The sequence below is a fragment of the Chiloscyllium plagiosum genome, unplaced genomic scaffold (genome assembly GCF_037043375.1).
Source record: "Chiloscyllium plagiosum isolate Xiang-an unplaced genomic scaffold, Cpla_swu_hap1 HiC_scaffold_21, whole genome shotgun sequence".
NCBI classification, from domain to species: Eukaryota; Metazoa; Chordata; class Chondrichthyes; order Orectolobiformes; family Hemiscylliidae; genus Chiloscyllium; species Chiloscyllium plagiosum.
Window position 1 is genome coordinate 97,838,326 of NW_028270159.1, and position 18,592 is coordinate 97,856,917.

An 18,592-nucleotide genomic window follows, 5' to 3' on the forward strand; every position below is an offset into this window, starting at 1 on the left:
TGCTGCTGTATAAGATCTTAATGAGTTCACATCTGGAGTAGTATGTACAGATTTAATCTCCTCACTGAGGAAAGGATATTGTTACATTGGAAGCAGTTCTGAATTGGTTCCCTCAACTGATTTGTGTCATGAAGCTGTTAGTTTATACGGAAAGGATGGTCACGTTGATCCAATACACATTGGACTTTACAAGAATGAGAGATTATCTTATTTCAGCATAGGTGACCAGAAGGAGTCAGCCACAGAAGCCAATTACACACATAATGGAGAAATTCTCCAGCCTGTTACATAGGAACAACAGGAGGATATTCAGACCTTCAACACTGTTACACCAGAACATGACGAAGCTATTCAGACCCTAGAGCCTGATATGCGGTTACCGGAGGAGACCAATCAGCCCCTCGAGCCTATAACCATGGACCCTGAGTAGGCGATAACGGACCAGTATCCTATTGCAAAATCAGTCCATTCAGCCTCCTCAGTCTGTTACGCAGGAACTGGAAGAGGCCACACAGTGACAGGAGATTGTTACACTGGGATACAGGAGGCCATTGAGCCCTACTGAGCCTATTGCAAGTGAATTGGAGAAGGATACAAACTATCTGAGACTTTTTATGAGAAAGGAAGAGGTAAGTCAGCCATTTGTCTGTTGTAAGAGAACGGGAAAAGACCAATCACTCCCTCAATCCCATCTCAGGGATGCATGAGGTGACCGTTCAGTTTCTCCAGCCTGTTATGGAGGAATATGAGAAGACCCATCAGCTCCTCGAGCCTTTACACAACAACAGGAAGATTCCATAATCCCCCAACCCTCTAACATATCAACGGGAGAAGGTCATTCTGGCCTTGGAGACAACAATATGAGAACACCAGAAAGAGGTTAGTCCATCGAGTTTGTACACCAGCAGGATGATCAGTCCATTGAGCTACACATGGGTCTTACACAGCAATTGGAGCAGATTTCCTGAAGCCTTGTGCCCGTTAAATAGGAATTCAAAGAAAATGCAAAGGTTTTCTTAAGGGAATAACTAATAATAACTGTATACATTAGTGACTAAATTGTAAAGATAAACTATAGTAAGTTGAGGCAAGTTGTCAGAATGCATTGTTCAGAACATTTGCAAAGTTAAACCACAGTGTCAACAGGGTTTTACGAAGGCTAAATCGTGTGTGAATTGTTTACTTCATTTGTTTAAAGATGTCACAAACAAGGTGGATCGTGGGAACCCTGAAGATGGAATATATCTGGTCTTCAAGGCGGGTTTGGATATATCGCTTCTCCAAAATGTAAGCAGTAAGATCAGACAACATGTGTTTAGAAGTAATTCATTAGGTTCGATGGAGGATTCGTGCATTAACATAATGCAGTCAGATGAAATAAATGTGTCATTTTCTTTTGGCAAATGTAAATTGTTGGGTGTCACAGATTTAAATACTCATGCCTTAACTGTTTGCCATCAATATTATTACTTGTTGACAAGATAGAAAATACTATAGCCAATTTTTCAGATGACACTGCCATCGGTGAGAAATTACTTCGGAATGAAGATGAAAGAGGTTTAAAAGTGAATATGGATAGGTTGGGTGAATGGGCCAACATTTGGCAATGAAAATTAAAGTGGACAACTATGAGATTTATCAATTTGGTCAGCAAAATAGAAAGACAAATTGTTATCTAAATGGAGAGAAACTTCAAAGTGCTAAAGAGCAGAGGGCTCTCTGTGTTCACGTGTATATCACAGAAAACCTGCATCGAGGTACGGCAAGAAATCGGAAAGGCAAGCGTAGTTTCAGGTTTTATTTGTAAAAGGATAGAGTAGAAAGGTAGGGAGTATTGCTGTCGCTATACAAGACATTAGTGATGCTGGAACTGGTTACAGTTTGTGTGCCCTGACTTGCGGAAGGACGCAATTGCGTTGGAGATAATTCAGAAGAGGTTCATTAGATTGATTCCAGAGATAAGGGGTTTGTATTATAAAGAGATTGGTCAGTCCAGGCCTATACCCTCAAGTTTATAATAGTGAAAGGAGATCTCATTAACGTCTGTAAAATGCTAAAAGTAATTGAAAGTGTAGTTGTGGAGTGGATATTTTTTTCATGTGCTGCAATCGACAACAAGAGACCAGAGTTTCACGATGGAGATGGTAGGAAAGTGGAACAGGGGCTGCAATGACATCAGCCATGATTGTATTCAATGTTGGAGCTGACTCGAGGGGCTGGATTACTGACTGATGTTCCTTGTTCTTATTTAGCCCTTCGAATATGTTACACAGGAATGGGGACGACTGGTTATCAAACAGGAAACAGGCACTCCTGATAAATCAGTCTAAATCAGTTTGACAGAACGTTACCAGTGATGTAGACAAACTGCGAGATGATGGATATGTCACCCTCTCCTGCCTGGAAAATTCCGGATCATAGAAGCTGAATACAACTGTGACCCTAACAACCATTGACAGCACCGTCCTCCCCCGGTATGAAGCTGAAGGTCGTGTTGAAGGAGGGGACATCGCTCACAGGGTCCCCTCACACTCTGCTCCTGGTTTAAGTGGGGCTTGGGAAGCTGTTCCTGGAAAACCAGGGGTGGATGCAGCAAATCCCTTTCCTCACATTCACTCCGTGGTTTCAGAGCTTTCCCTCTCTGTATCCTCTGCTCCATTTGTTCATGTTACACAGTCAGATGCTGTAATTACAGTCCCCATGCTCCATCCATAGCTGGGTCAGCAAATACTCAGGTCTCCCAGAATATCTTAGGTGGGTCACAGAACAACCTCCAGCAAACCATCCCCAACACCTCCACTAACTTTTCAATAACAGGAGCTAATCAGAAGCCCCTGAGTTATGGATCAGACGAAACCCCCGTGAAATATTTTAAGAAGGTTGCTCCAGCCCAAACTTTTCCTTATTTTAAACGTAGATATGAAGTTTGAAGCAAAATACAATCTTTTCAAACGCTTTAGTTAAAATTCAGTGAGAGGAAGGAACAATTGCGTTAGTTTATATGTTGGAACACACAAAAGTAGATGCTGTACCTTCGTGGTACACACCGCCTGGCACAAAGATAAACTCAAATACAGATTATTATGTACAGCTTCTCAATCCAGAAAGTAGTAATATTAGAACAGTTCTCACAGAGAAGAGCAGCTGGGGATCATGTAATAAAACTTCCACCCCTCTGGGACCCCAAGCAGCCGCTGAATGCTGCAGCTAAAAACAAACCGAGAAAACGAGGTCTGGGAGAGCTGGGAGAGCTGGTAATAAAACCTAAAGGCCTCCTCAGTTATTTACTCCAGTCGTTTTCAGGCGGCAGTTCGGCATCGCTGCCTTTAAGACCTGTCTTCAAAAACGACCAAGAGAAAATAATCTTTTTAAAGTGACAGTATCGTCAAACCTCCCCCTTTGACAAAACGTGAACCACCAAGATACAACTGTAGCTTCATTTTAAGCCTCTTATTCTTACTCTATTAGTAGACTACAATACGTATATATGATATTGACACTAAGCATGCAAACATTCACAACTCCATTCTATTTCAGTCAGTTTAGTCCTGCCACAGAATACCTCTGTCTTTCTTCATCCACGTCTCGACAACTTGGCAGCAAGTACAGTTTCCGTCCTGTCACCTGTATAACTTACAAATTGAATGGCAACAATAGTAATCTCCATCTGAACAGACTGGAAGAATTCTCCCTAAATTTGTCCAAAAACTTGTAAAAGTTATGATCAGTATATAGATTTTGCTCAGGCATGTTATTGGCAATGTAAATGCTGAAATGTTGCAACGCCAACACCAAGCTCAAGGCCTCCTTCCCAATTGTGAAATATTTTTGTTGATGGTTTCAGCGGGCACTCCAACCACACGTTACATAATGGAGCACTTCTCATCTCTCCAATAGTCCCTCTGAATGACATATCACCTTTTGTCTCAGCATAAAAGAATTACATGCTTCTGCACCTCTTAATGCTGTAACCTGTTTATCTGCTAGTCCTGGCCTACGCCAGTAAACCTTGCTCTCAGGTATATGTTTTAAGAAGATCTCGCACATTCTTCTCAATCCCTTCCAGAAGCCAAACTTTGATTTATGGACCAACTGATAATCATCAGCCATTTCAGCTTCTAGTCGTGTCAGTTTAACTCTCTGCTCTGCCACTCGAGTTCTCACGACTGCAGGAAGTAAAGTTTTGAACTTCTACAAAATAAGAATCTCTTTAAGAGTGTCGTAGGTTTTTAATGCCCTTATCCACCTTTCAAACTTGCTTTGTTTGATTTTTTCAAACTCGTTTAACCAGGGACGCTATTTTAGATTCCTGAAAAACTATCTGTTGGCTTCTGGCACAAGCTCATGTGCACTTCAGATGGCTTTCTTCACCTTCTCATACCTTCCGCCCGTACGATCAGGATCCTGGAATGCCCTCTTAATGGCATTGTGTGTCAATCCACAGCAAGGAGACGGCAGCGATTCAAGAATGCAGCTCACCACCTTGCTTCTCAAGGCAAATAGGAATGGGCTATTAATGCTGGTTAGCCAGCCATGCCCTAGCCCCATAAATGATTAAAAATAAAAGATAATGGCCAGGGATGGGATGGAGTCCCAGGAAGGAAACAGAGTTTGTAAACTTAATGGAGGGCAATAACCTCCCCACTCCCAATATTTAAATAACAAGGACACTGAGACGATGGTTCACATCTGGAAGTGAGTAGGTCAACATAGAGACCCATGAGTAACACTGCCAGAATCAGGGAGGGAGACAGTAATTGAACACGTTCCCTGATGCAGTTAGTAGTGGTCCTCAGAGTGAATATCTGGATTCAGAGACTCAACATGAAGAATTATAATGGCAAGAAATGAAGACTACATGAGAGAAAAGAAACACAGTCAAAACTGGTTTATAGAAAAAAAAAATCTGGATGGTGTGACCTACCAGGAACACCAACGATCGACAGAAGAGGATAATAAAAATATTGAATAATCCGAAGGACATAACAGATCCGTGAATATAATGACAACCAATCATAATATGTAGAAAGAAACCAAACATAATCGGATAAACCCCTGTCCATTGTTGGAACATTCCAGTCTATTGCTCTCGGATTCTGATCTATAGTTGGAACATTGTAGTCCAATGTTCTCAGATTCTGTTCTATTGTTGCAGCATTCCAGTCTAATGTTCTCGGATTATGATCTCTCCACCTCTTCTCTATCTGATGCTGCTGATCTCTGTTAGGGTTGTCAATGATGCTCCTGCTCATACTTTGGGGTAACACATTGAACGGTGCCAATTTATCATTAAAAGATTGCAACTCTCCACTGGGATAATTAGAATCCATGGAGACTGACATTGATTACAGTCTCCGAACAAACATTTTCAGTTAACTCCTTCCTTACATAACATTTCATGTCATAATAAAAGGCAACATTTACTCAGTCTCGATTGAATGGATGAAGGTGACTGAAGGACGGACTTCAATTTTTTCAATTTTATTAACTTTTTCCATGTACTTGGAAGTATTGCCAGAGCACTGCAGGTCTGCATATGCCCCACTCTGTTATAAATGAGACAGGGATAAAACAACAGACCAGCTGCCTAAAATATCTGGTGGGGAATTTTCTGGATACATTAACTCAAGGGAGAAAGTGAGGGTTGAAGATGCTGGAGATCATAGTCGAGAATGTGGTTCTGGAATAACATAGCATGTCAAGCAGCATCAGGGGAGCATCGACATTTCTTGTGTAAACCCTTCATCAGGAATGAGACTTGTGGCCCAAGGGCACTGAGAGATAAATGGGAAGGGGATGGGGTTGGGGAAGGTAGCTGTTAATGTGATAGGTAGATGAAGTTGGGGTTGGAGGTGATATGTCAGAGAGGAGGGTGGAGCAGAAAGTTGGGAAGGATGATTGACAGGTAGGGCAGTTCATGGATGCTGCTGATTTGGAAGGTTGGATATGGGATAATGTGGCGGTAGGGGAAATGAGAAAGCTGGTGAAATCCACATTGATCCCATGTGGTTGCAGGGTCCCAAGGCAGAAGATTGTCTCTCTTCCTACAACGTTGGGTGGTTAATGTTTGCCGGTGGAAGAGTCCCTGCATATCCATGGCGGAGTGGAAGGAGGAGTTAAAGTGTTCAGCCACGCGGTAGTGGGGTTGGTTGGTGCGGGTGCCCCAGCAATGCTCTCTGAAGTGTTCCGTACATTGGCGTCCAGTCTCCCTAATGTAAAGCAGTCATCAGGAGCAACAGATACTGCAGGCGATGTCTGGGGACGTGCAGGTAAATCTCCAAGTAATGTGGAAGTATACTTTGCGATTTCGGACGGTGGTGAGGGTAAAGTTTTTCCAATACTTGCGGTGACAGTGGAAGGTGCAATGGAGTGGATTGGTGTTTGGCGTGGACCTGATAAAGGAGTCACGCTTCGAATATTCTTTATGGAAAGCAGATCGGGGTGGGAGGGAAGTATATCCCTTGTGGTGGAGTCTGTTTGTAGGTGGCACAAATGGGGGAGGATAATGCATTGCATCTGGAGGTTTGGTGGGGTGGAAGGTGAGGAACACGGTGTTCTTTCCCTGTTGCATTGCGAGGGGTGGGATTCGAAGGTGGAGGTGAGGGAAGTGGATGAGATGCTCTGGATGGCATCATCAGCCGTGTGCGAGGGGAAATTGCTGTCTTGAAGAAGGAGGCCATCTGGGGATTACACTGGGTTCAGAGTGTGCTGCTGGAAAAACACAGCACGACCAGCAGCATCTGAGGAGCAGGAAAGTTCGACGTTTTCGGGAAAAGCCCTTCATCAGAATTTGGACTTTTTTCAGAAAATCGATTCTTCTGCTCCTCGGATGCTGCCTGACCTGCTGTGCCTTTCCAGCACCACACTCTTGACTCTAATCTCCCGCGTCTGCAATACTCACCTTCGCCTACACGCTCGGTTCAGCCACTTCTGTAATACTGCCTTTAATTCTGTTCTCACTGCTGTAGGGACGATGTTGTTAAACCTTAAAGCGTGCTGAAAGGTTTTCCAAGTATATTGACAGTTTTGTGTAGGGTGGTGGTGGCGAGTGATGTTGATCTACACGGAGAGTATGAATGGGCTGGGGCTATGTTCCCCGGAGCGTTGGTTCTGAGGAGTCACCTTGCTGAGGTTTATCACAGTGAATCCCAATGCTCCAGGGTGATCAAAGCCAAAGGCCAGGGAAATAGACGGAACAGTTATTCACATTGAAACCGGACAGTTACGCATGGTAGAACAACTTAATGAATTATGTAGGTAGACTGAAGAATGGGACTAGCAGGAACAGTCAGAATTTGGAGGCTCCAATCACATGATTGAGAACAAAAATAAAGGCATTGCCATTTCAACTGAAATGATCAGTTGTATCACATTCTCAATCTAACTTACAGAATCAGACTAGACACCATAAACCCAGAGGAGATATGTTTTCAGCATGGAGCACTGCACAGTCCAGACTAGTGTACTGCTGAAAACCACGCTGCAATCAGTCCACAGTGCATTGACCTATAAAACTAGATGAGATATGTGTTCAGCAGGGAGCATTGTGCATACCGGAATGGTGTTCAGTACAACGCAAACCACAATCTACCCGATGTGGAAAGGTATGCTGACCACAGCAGTGCATTGATCTATAAACCCAGATGAGATACGTGACGGGGGTGTGGAACTGTGTCCATCATCCCAGTGCATTGTTCAGTAACATTGTGTGAGATCACAGCCCAGCGTAGGAAAACATGCAGCCCATGCTGGAAGTGACAGGATTGGCAGCTCCCATCCATTTACTGCTCCAAATCTCCATTGCGGCATGACACAGGGGTGCTGTCGGTGTGAACATCACTGCCAGAGAGAGATGGCGGGGGAATCATCAAATGGGAGGAGTTTGGGGAATAGACAGAGTGGGGGATACTGAGAGAAAATGTAATGGAAGGTTTTGTTCCCAAGTTCCAGAATGCTGAATTGAAGACATTTCAACAGTATGCTGCAACATGCGCCACTGTTTAGGAATGATGGGTGAACAGGGTATTGGTGTGAGTTCATTGAGTGTGACGGAAGGATTGTCTGTATGAGACTGAACTAGTTTCCTGGTGCTATCTTATCGAACTCATCTCATTAACTACCCACCCCAGCCCATGGTGTCCTTCTTATTTAATGTCAGCCCGATTCTCCAGCCAATCATGGCTGGAGATACTCACGAACGCCCGCATGACCCCAGATATTCCATGATCCCTGACATAAGTGCCATCTTTAAAAGCCAATGGGCACACGGTTGAGGTTTCTCTGTTTTGAGTTGCCCTGCACAGTTTACCCAGACAATGGAAGTTCAGGGGAAATTACACCACGGTTTGTCAACAGAGACAAGGGAATCCTGGTGAATAAGCTAGTACAGAGGAGGACCATTCTCTTCCCAGAGTGGGCCACAATACCAGACCCACCGAGCATGGTCTGAGCTCACTACCCAGCTTCGTGCAGTATCTGCGGTCTGAGTAAATGTCGAGCAATACATCAATAACCTTCCCCACACTGTCAAAATAAGGATCACCATATTCTTCCTGCTCCCTCACACTCACTGCATATCTGCTATAGCATCTAACCCCAAATACGGCTCATGCTCCACCACTCTCGCTACTGCAGGCAACATGTTCCCCCCTCACCCACCCTCTCTCTCTCTCAATGACTCATAGAGTCATAGAGATGTACAGCATTGAAACAGAACCTTTGGCTCAACCCATCCATGCCGACCAGATATCCCAACCCAATCTAGTCCCGCCTGCCAGCACCTGGCCCATATCCCTCCAAACCCTTCCTATTCATATACCCATCCAAATGCCTCTTAAATGTTGCAATTGTACCAGTCTCTACCACTTGCTCTGGAAACTCATTCCATACACGTACCACCTTCTGCGTGAAAAGTTGCCCCTCGGTCTCTTTTATATTTTTCCCCTCTCATCCTAAACATATGCTCTCTCGTTCTTGTCTCCCCCACCCGAGGGAAAAGACTTTGCCTATTTATCCTATCCATGCCCCTCATAATTTTGTAAACCTCTATAAGGTCTCCCATCAGCCTCCGACATTCCAGGGAAAACAGCCCCAGCCTGTTCAGCCTCTCCCTGTACCTCAAATCCCCCAACCCTGGCAATATCCTTGTAAATCTTTTCTGAGCCAATTCAAGTTTCACTACATCGTTCCGATAGGAAGGAGACCAGAATTGCACGCAATATTCCAACAGTGGTCTAACCAGTGTCCTGTACAGCCACAACATGACCTCCCAACCTCTGTACTCAATACTCTGACCAATAAAGGAAAGCATACAAAACGCCGTCTTCACTATCCTACCTACCTGCGACTCCAACTTCAAGGAGCTATGAACCTGCACTCCAAGGTGTCTTTGTTCACCAACATTCCCTAGGACCTTACCATTAAATGTATAAGTCCTGCTAAGATTTGCTTTCCCAAAATGCAGCACCTCACATCCTGAATTAAACTCCATCTGCCACTTCTCAGCCCATTGGCCCATCTGGTTCAAATCCTGTTGTAATCTGAGCTAATCTTTTTCGCTGTCCACAACACCTCCAATTTTGGTGTCATCTGCGAACTTATTAACTGTACCTCTTCTGCTCGCATACAAATCCTTTCTGTAAATTACAAAAAGTAGAGGACCCAGCACTGATCCTCGTTGCACTCCACTGGTCACAGGCCTCCAGTCTGAAAAACAACCCTCCACCACCACCCTCTATCTTCTACCTTTGAGCCAGTTCTGTATCCAAATGGCTACTTCTCCCTGTATTCCATGAGATCTAACCGTGCTAATCAGTCTCCCATGGGGAGCCTTGTCGGACGCCTTACTGAAGTCCATATAGATCACATCTACTGCTCTTCCCTCATCAATCTTTTTTGTTACTTCATCAAAAAATCCAATCAAGTTTGTGAGACATGATATCCAAAGCACAAAGCCATGTTGACTATTCCTAATCGGGGTGGGTCATTGCCTTTCCAAATATATGTTCATCCTGTCCCTCAGGATTCCCTCCTATAACTTGCCCACCACTGAGGTCAGGCTCACTGGTCTATATTTTCCTGGCTTGTCTTTACCACCCTTCTTTAACAGTGGCACTACGCGTCTTCTGGCACCTCACCTGTGACTATCAATGAGACAAGTACCTCAGCAAGAGGCCTAGCAATCAATTCCCTGGCTTCCCACAGAGTTCTCGGATACACCTAAGCAGGACCTGGGATTTGTCCATCTTTACCCGTTTCAAGACATCCAGCACTTCATCCTCTGTAATCTAGACAAGTTGCAAGATGCCAGCATCTATTTTGCTACAGTCTATATTTTCCATAGCGTTTTCCACTGTAAATACTGATGCAAAATATTTATTAAGTATCTCCCGCATTTCCTGTGGCTCCATACAAAGACGACCTTGCTGATCTTTGAGGGGCACTATTCTCTCCTTACTTAGTCTTTTGTACTTAATATATTTGTAATAACCCTTTGGATTCTCCTGAATTATATTTACCAAATCTATCTCATGACTCCCTTTTGCCCTCCTGCTTGCCCTCTTAAGTATACTCCTACTTTCTTTATACTCTACTAAAGATTGACTTGATCTATCCTGTCTGTACCTGACATATGCTTCCTTCTTTTTCTTAACCAAACCCTCAATTTCTTTAGTTATCCAGCATTCCCTATAATTACCAGCCTTTCCTTTCACCCTGACAGGAATATACTTTCTCTGGGTTCTTGCTATCTCATTTCTGAAGGCTTCCCATTTTCCAGCCATCCCTTTACCCGTGAAATCGGCCTCCAATCAGCGTTCGAAAGTTCTTGCATAATACCGTCAAAATTCGCCTTTCTCCAATTTAGAACTTCAAATTTTAAATCCGGTCTATCCTTTTCCATCACTATTTTAAAACGAATATAATTGTGGTCGCTTTACTTCTCTGTCTGTCTCTCTCTCTCGCTCGCTGTCTCGCTCCACTTTACCCCCGACACTAACAACACTGCATGGATACAACAATGCCGACTGACTCCCTCTGGACACCGCACCATGTCCCCGTTCGCCATCTGGACCAGCACTAACAGCAAGATCAACCACCCCCACCCTCCGTCTCTCATTCCCTTTCTCCCATTCCAGGAGAAACAGCCTGGAATAGGACAGAAAGGGCCAAGCCGAGTGGTGGAGTATCCGAAGTCCGCTAGCTCACCCCTCTCCCCTGCCATGTGGGGAGAACTCTGGTACGAGCCGGAGAGGACAGGGATGGAGATTCTGAAACATCCACGTCCCACTGACCGATCAGGAGCAGTGTTCAGTGAAGGGCAATTCTCATTGTAAACTCACTGTCTGTTCCATTTCCCCGGCACAACTTAGAAGGTGTGGCGCTGGTGTCATCTACTTTCTGTGTCGAGATGGTACAAATGGAATACCCACAGTCTCGGTGGGCAGGAGGGTGGACTCACAACACATCGTCTCCACCACCTCCCAGGAAGGGAGCACGGAAACTCCCTCCTACACCTCGCCCTGTAAACAGCTCAGATACTGAAACTAATCTTTGATAGTTACTGCTCTGCCAACTTGTCCTGACATCTTCAATTATCTGTGCTTACATACACCCAGCATTCTATGCTCCTACACTCCCTTTATAATTGTACAGAATGTTTTATATTGACTTTTAGAGTTATTCCGACCAAGGTGCATCGCCTCATTGATCCTGATCTGCCATAAACCTGAAAACTACAGCAACGTGTCACTGTCCTGTTGAAGACCCACAGTGTCCTCCACACACTTTATAATACTTCCAGGTTTGGTCTCTACAAACATTGAAATTGTCCTACAGCCACACTCCACACAGAAATTCTGACTCAGTCACTATTGTGAGCAATTGCAATACTAATACACTCCCTGAGAACAGACTTAAATAATAACACACATCAGACAGAATGATTGAATGATTGGCAAGTTTACCATGGAGCAAAAGAAATACTGATAGACACTCCATGTCTTTCTTGGTTTCTGTGTATTTGTGAGTGTCAATAAGTCTCTGTATTAGTGTGCATCTATCTGTGTAGATCAATGTGGAGCGAGTCTGGCAATCTCTATGGTGCTTAAATTGATATAATATCCCTCTGATACGAGATCCGAGGACGGGTCCTTTCATTTCAGTTCACAGATGCTGTCAGACCTGCTGAGCTTTCTGTTGCTGTCAGTCTCTGCTAGCCTACCCAAACCACTGTACAGTAGGGGCGTAGGGTGAAAATCCTCAGGGAGTCAGTTTGGAGGGAGAGAGAGAGGGCAGCAGCTCTCAGCACCATCAACACGCACACACACAGACACACAGGCACACACTCACACAAACACACACAAAGGCACACACACAGAGACACACACACAGAGACACACACAGACACAGACGCACACACCCACAGCCACACACAGACACACACACAGACACACACACACCCATAGACACACACAGACACGGACACATAAACACACAGACACAGACATAAAGACGCACCCACAGACACACACAAATCCACAGACACACGCACTCATTCACAGACACACACACACGCAGACACGCACTCGCACTCACAGAAACAGGCACACATAGATGCAGGCACACACACAAACACACATAGAGTCAGACATAGACACACACTCACAGGAGCAGACACAAACTGATGCAGACACACACAAACGAAGACAAACACAGATACATACACAGATGCACACACACTCACGGAAACAGACACACATGCATATATACACACATGTGCACACATACACACACATGTACTCACAGAAACCCCACTCCCAGCCAGGTGCACCTACACAGACACACCCACAAACACATCCAGACACAAACCCAGAGGCAGAGAGACACACAGACGCACAAACAGGCGCACAGAGACGTACACACGCTGACCGATACACATGCGCATTCGCACACACACACACACACACACACACACACAGACACACACACACACCCATAGACACACACAGACACAGACACATACACACACAGGCACAGACATAAAGACGCACCCACAGGCACACACAAATCCACAGACACACGCACTCATTCACAGACACACACACACGCAGACACGCACTCGCACTCACAGAAGCAGGCACACACACAAACACACATAGAGTCAGACATAGACACACACTCACAGGAGCAGACACAAACAGATGCAGACACACACAAACGAAGACAAACACAGATACATACACAGATGCACACACACTCACGGAAACAGACACGCATGCATACACACACACAGCTGCACACACACACACGCATACTCACAGAAACCCCACACCCACCCAGGTGCACCCACACAGACACACCCACAAACACATCCACACACAAACCTAGAGGCAGAGAGACACACAGACGCACAAACAGACGCACAGAGACGTACACACGCCGACCGATACACATGCACATTCGCACACACAGACACAGACAGATAGACACACACACACACACACAGACACACACACAGCCACAGATTTGACCAGTTTCCTCATTTCCCCTCCCCCTCCTTATTCCAGGTCCAATCCTCCAACTCGGCACCTCCTTCTTGACTTGTCCTACCTGTCCATCTTCCTTCCCACCTATGCACTCCACCCACCACTCGGAACTATCACCTTAACCCAACCTTCATTTACCAATCGCCTTTCCAGCTATTTTGCCCCCCAGCACCACCCCCTCATATTTATCGCTTAGCCCACAAGTCTCATTCCGAATGAATATTTATGCACGATATTTCGACTATCCTTCTCCTTGGATGCTGCCTGAACCGTTGTGTTTTTTTTCAGCACCACACACTTTCAACACAGGCACACACACACAGACATAGAAACACACACAGACACAGACACAGACAGATAGACACACACACACACATACTGACACACGCACAAACACACAGACAGTCACACTTCCCAGCCACGCAGGCATCCACACTCCCCCCAACACACAGACACCCACAATCCCCACACATATAACACATACACTCTCACACAGGCAAACACACAGAGACTCACACAATCACACACAGACAGATGCCCACACCCACCCTTACACAGACACCCACATTCCTCACACAGATGCACACGCATGCACAGATACAGATGTATACAGACACACAGGCACGCACTCACCCAGACAAGGACACAGACTAACACACACCGACACTTACCTACACCGAAGGGCCTGTTTCCACACTGCAATGATTCTATAAAAATAAGAATGGTAACAATGACAGTAGAGTTTTGTTTTAGCTCGTACGCATTACTGTGATGAGGAATAATGAAGGAGAGAGAATGCAATAGGCCGTTTCTTCTCGGGCAGATGGCATTTTCTCCCTCTCTGAGTTGTATCACACTTTAATGTCATTCTCTCCCAAACTGGATCATGTGATGTCACCTTGTACATTGTCCAAACTATGTCTCCATCACTTTCCTTGCTCCATGTCGGTGCATCATTGCTGCTATCATACACAGAGCCATACCCTAAGCAGAAAAATGGTCTCGGTCGATTTGAAAATATGTTTATATGTCCCTGCGTTATGAAAAAAAAGTTAAATGTATTAAAAATACTGTTTTGAAAGGATTTTTTTTAACAAATACAGAAATTGTTGAAAAAGCTTGGCAGGTCCGTCAGCATCCAGATGCATTTTACATGTTGTGGTTGTACTAGCATTGTACAACATGTGGTTGTACCACATTGCAGTGTGGAAACAGGCCCTTCGGCCCAACAAGTCCTTACCAACTTTCCCATGCCCTTACAGTTACCACTGATTAGTGCACCTAAAGTAGAAATCGCTGAACACTATGGACTCTTTGACAAATCCACCTGAATTATACAGCTTTGGACTGTGGGAGGAAACTGGAGCACCCATCAGAAGCTCACGCAGACAAGGTGTAAACGCCACACAGATAGTCGCCCGAGGCTGGAATTGAACCCAAATTCCTGATGCTGTGAGGCAGCATTGCTAGCTACTGGACCACCGTGCTACACTGGAACCCCCTGACTGCCTAATGCAAAGGGAATTCAGCCAAATCCAACTCTCGCATGATGAAATCCCGTTGCTAGCAGCTGTGTGAGTATAATATCTCCAGAAGCAGAATAACATTTTGGACAATCTCTCAATTTTTCCTTTTGTCATGAGTTACACCACTATTTGGAGAAAGTTCTTTCAACGTGAAATTGCAGAGATTTTGTTTATCTGAGTGTGTGTGTGTGTGTCAGTGTTTTTAGAAAGGGAAATATCAATTCTTTATTTGCAATACCCAAAGAGTTTGTCATCATGGTTTGAGTAACATTGTTCTGGATCATAAACGTGTTTATCATTTGTTGGGAGCAGTGGAGCAGTGGTACTACAAAAGGAAACATTGACCCCAAAAGCCGGGGAACTATTGACTGGTGAGGCTGATGTCAGTGATGGGTTTGTTGTTGGAGGGGATTCTGAGGGTTAGCATTTACATGCATTTGGAAAGGGAAGGGCTGATCGGGGTAGGCAACGTGTCTTTCTGCATGGGAAATCATGTCTCATTAATTTGGTTGAGTTTTATGATGAGGTGACAAAAAAGATTGATGAAAACAGTTTGTTAGACATTGTCTATATGACTTCAGCAAGGTGTTCATAATATTCCGATTGGTAGGCAGATTAGGAAGTTTCGGTCACATGGGATACAGAGGAAACTAGTCACAATTGTCTTTAAGGAAGAGGGGTATTTTTCAGACTGGTGGCTTGTGAGCAGCATTGCGCTGTAAGAATCACTACTGAGTTCACTGCATTTCATCATTTATGTAAAGGATTTGGATGTGAATATCGGGACCATAGTTAGTAATGTTACAGATGACATCAGAAAGGTGGTGTGGTAGATTATCTCAGAGTACAACAAGACCACAACTGGATGGGACAAAGGGACAAGGAGTGACAGATATAGTTAAATTTAGATAAATACGAGCTGTTGCATTTTGAGAAGGCAAATCAGGGCAGAAATTACACACTTAATTGTCAGGTCCTGTCGTGGATCAAAGGGACATAGGTACTAGCCTCCACCACTTCCTTTGTGGGCGGCACGGTGGCACAGTGGTTAGCACTGCTGCCTCACCGCCCCAGAGACTTGGGTTCAATTCCCGCTTCAGGCGACTGACTGTGTGGAGTTTGCACGTTCTCCCCGTGTCTGCGTGGGTTTCCTCTGGGTGCTCCGGTTTCCTCCCACAGTCCAAAGATGTGCAGGTCAGGTGAATTGGCCATGCGAAATTGCCCGTAGTGTTAGGTAAGGGGTAAATGTAGGGGTATGGGTGAGTTGCGCTTCGGTGGGACGGTGTGGACTTGTTGGGCCGAAGGGCCTGTTTCCACACTGTAAGTAATCTAATCTAATCTGATAGCTCATTCCATACACTCACCATCCTCTGTGTGAAAAGGTGCCCCTTAGGCCTCTTCAAAACCTTTCCCCTCTCACTTTCCACCATTGTCCTCTAGTTTTGGACACCCCTAACCTGGGGAAAAACTTTGACTACTCACCCTATCCATGACCGTTCTGATTTTATAAACCGCTATTGCTGCGAAATGTGACTCCAATCAACATGAATGACTGTACTTTCAATAATCCTGGGCCTAAATGCTGAAATTAAATACTGACGCCTGTTCTTTCTCCATCAAGCCACAATTCTAAAAACAGTTTAATCAGTTTGTTCAGATATGTTAGGAGAAACGTCTGTGGGATTTACACCTAGACCTTTCTGCCTGGAGGTAGGGACACGAGCACCAATTGTCAATATCCATAAAGCTGTAACATTTTTTTCCTGTGTCTTTGTTCAGCAGCCTGTTATGACATGCTGTGACATACCTCTGCAACGGGCAGGACATGAATCCACACCTTCTGGTCCAGAGCTAGAAACACTATCAAACAAGTTCAGGAATTGGAATCAAACCCAGAGCCATGGCTCATAGACAGGGACACTACCAACCACACTAGTATAACAAGATTTTGGGTCATATTTTAAGGGCCAACGTTCAGTTCGGTGAGGATTTATTATAATCAGGTTACCATTACTGAACTACACAAAACACTTTGGTTTATTAAACAAGTGCAAGATCGAAGTTAACTATGAATATCTTCAATTGCTATTATCTGTAGTCTGCAAAATTAGTGAAAGAAATCCTGCAGACACACTCTGCCCAATTAAGGGTCTCAAATAGATATTTATTACTGAACGCCAGTGACGGAGAAAGACCATAATTTCTGGTTCCAAAACACCGATCAGTATAACCCAATTCTCACGTGTGTCTGCCCTCTGCCTAAAACCATGACATGATACCAGGCCACTGATTACTGTCCAGCTTCTTCTCCCCACTGACTGGGTCTGCAAGCTGTCCCACCTCTCTCTAACCACACAAGGCAAACCAAGCTCAAAGTCTTTGTGAAAATCAAGGCTGGAGTGTGCAGGCTTCCTGGAGAAGGGATGGTCATTTTAAATTTAAACGGGAAAGGGCCGAGGAGTGGCAGATGGAGTTTAGTTTTGATTAATGCGAGATATTGGATTTGGTAAATCAAACAAGGGCAGGACCTGCACAATTAAACGTAGGGCTTTTGGCAGTGTTAAAGGACAGAGACCTCGGACGTCACGTATAATTCTTTAAAATTGCATCTCATGTAGTTAGTGCAGTTAATAAGATGGATTAACCTGGATATTACTGGGAATGAAGGGATTGAACTATAAGGAGAGGCTGGATAGGCTGTGGCCTTTTTCACTGGAGAGTAGGAGATGGAGGGGTTTATAAAATCATAAGGGGTACAGATAAGCTGAAGGACTGATGTCTTTTCCCTAGAGTTGGGGATTCAAAACTGAGTGATATGTTAAGGTGCGAGGAAAAAGATTTACAAAAGTCATGAGAGGTAATTATGTTAGACAGAAGCTAACAGGCTTGTGTGTGGAATGAACTTCCAGAGGAAGTGATGAAAGCAGGGACAGTTACAACGTTTAAAGGACATTTAGATCAGTACATGGATAAGACATGAGTTTGGATGGTACTGTGAGCAGCTGCCCTCTCCCTCCCCCTCTCTGAATGAATCCCTGTTGGTTTTCACCCTCTACCAATGCCTGTTTAGTGGCATGGGGCCGCCAGCAGCGGGTGGCATTGCATCACTTTAAGCACCACAGAGACTGCCAGACCTGCCCAACACAGAGACACAGATACACACACACGGGAATTGTTAGGACACAACATTGAGCTCATCTGGTAATTTAAACTAAACATAAATAAATGCTCAATTTGCCTTGTAAACTGACAAAATATGAGTGATAGATAACTCCCAAATTCCATTGTTTAAATAAAAACAACAATGTATTTTTTGACACTGAAAGTGAATTGAAAGAAATCCGATATCTCTTAACTGCTTATTACCCGACTCCAGTTCTCTAGCAATATACTGTTTCTGGGTTTGCCATCCTCTCATATCACAGGTGCTTGTAAGCTCTCAGTTCAGAACAGCATTCACCCTCTCTTAAAGGTACAGTTCACGTTTTCAACTTGATCACCTGATGAATATAGATAAGTGGA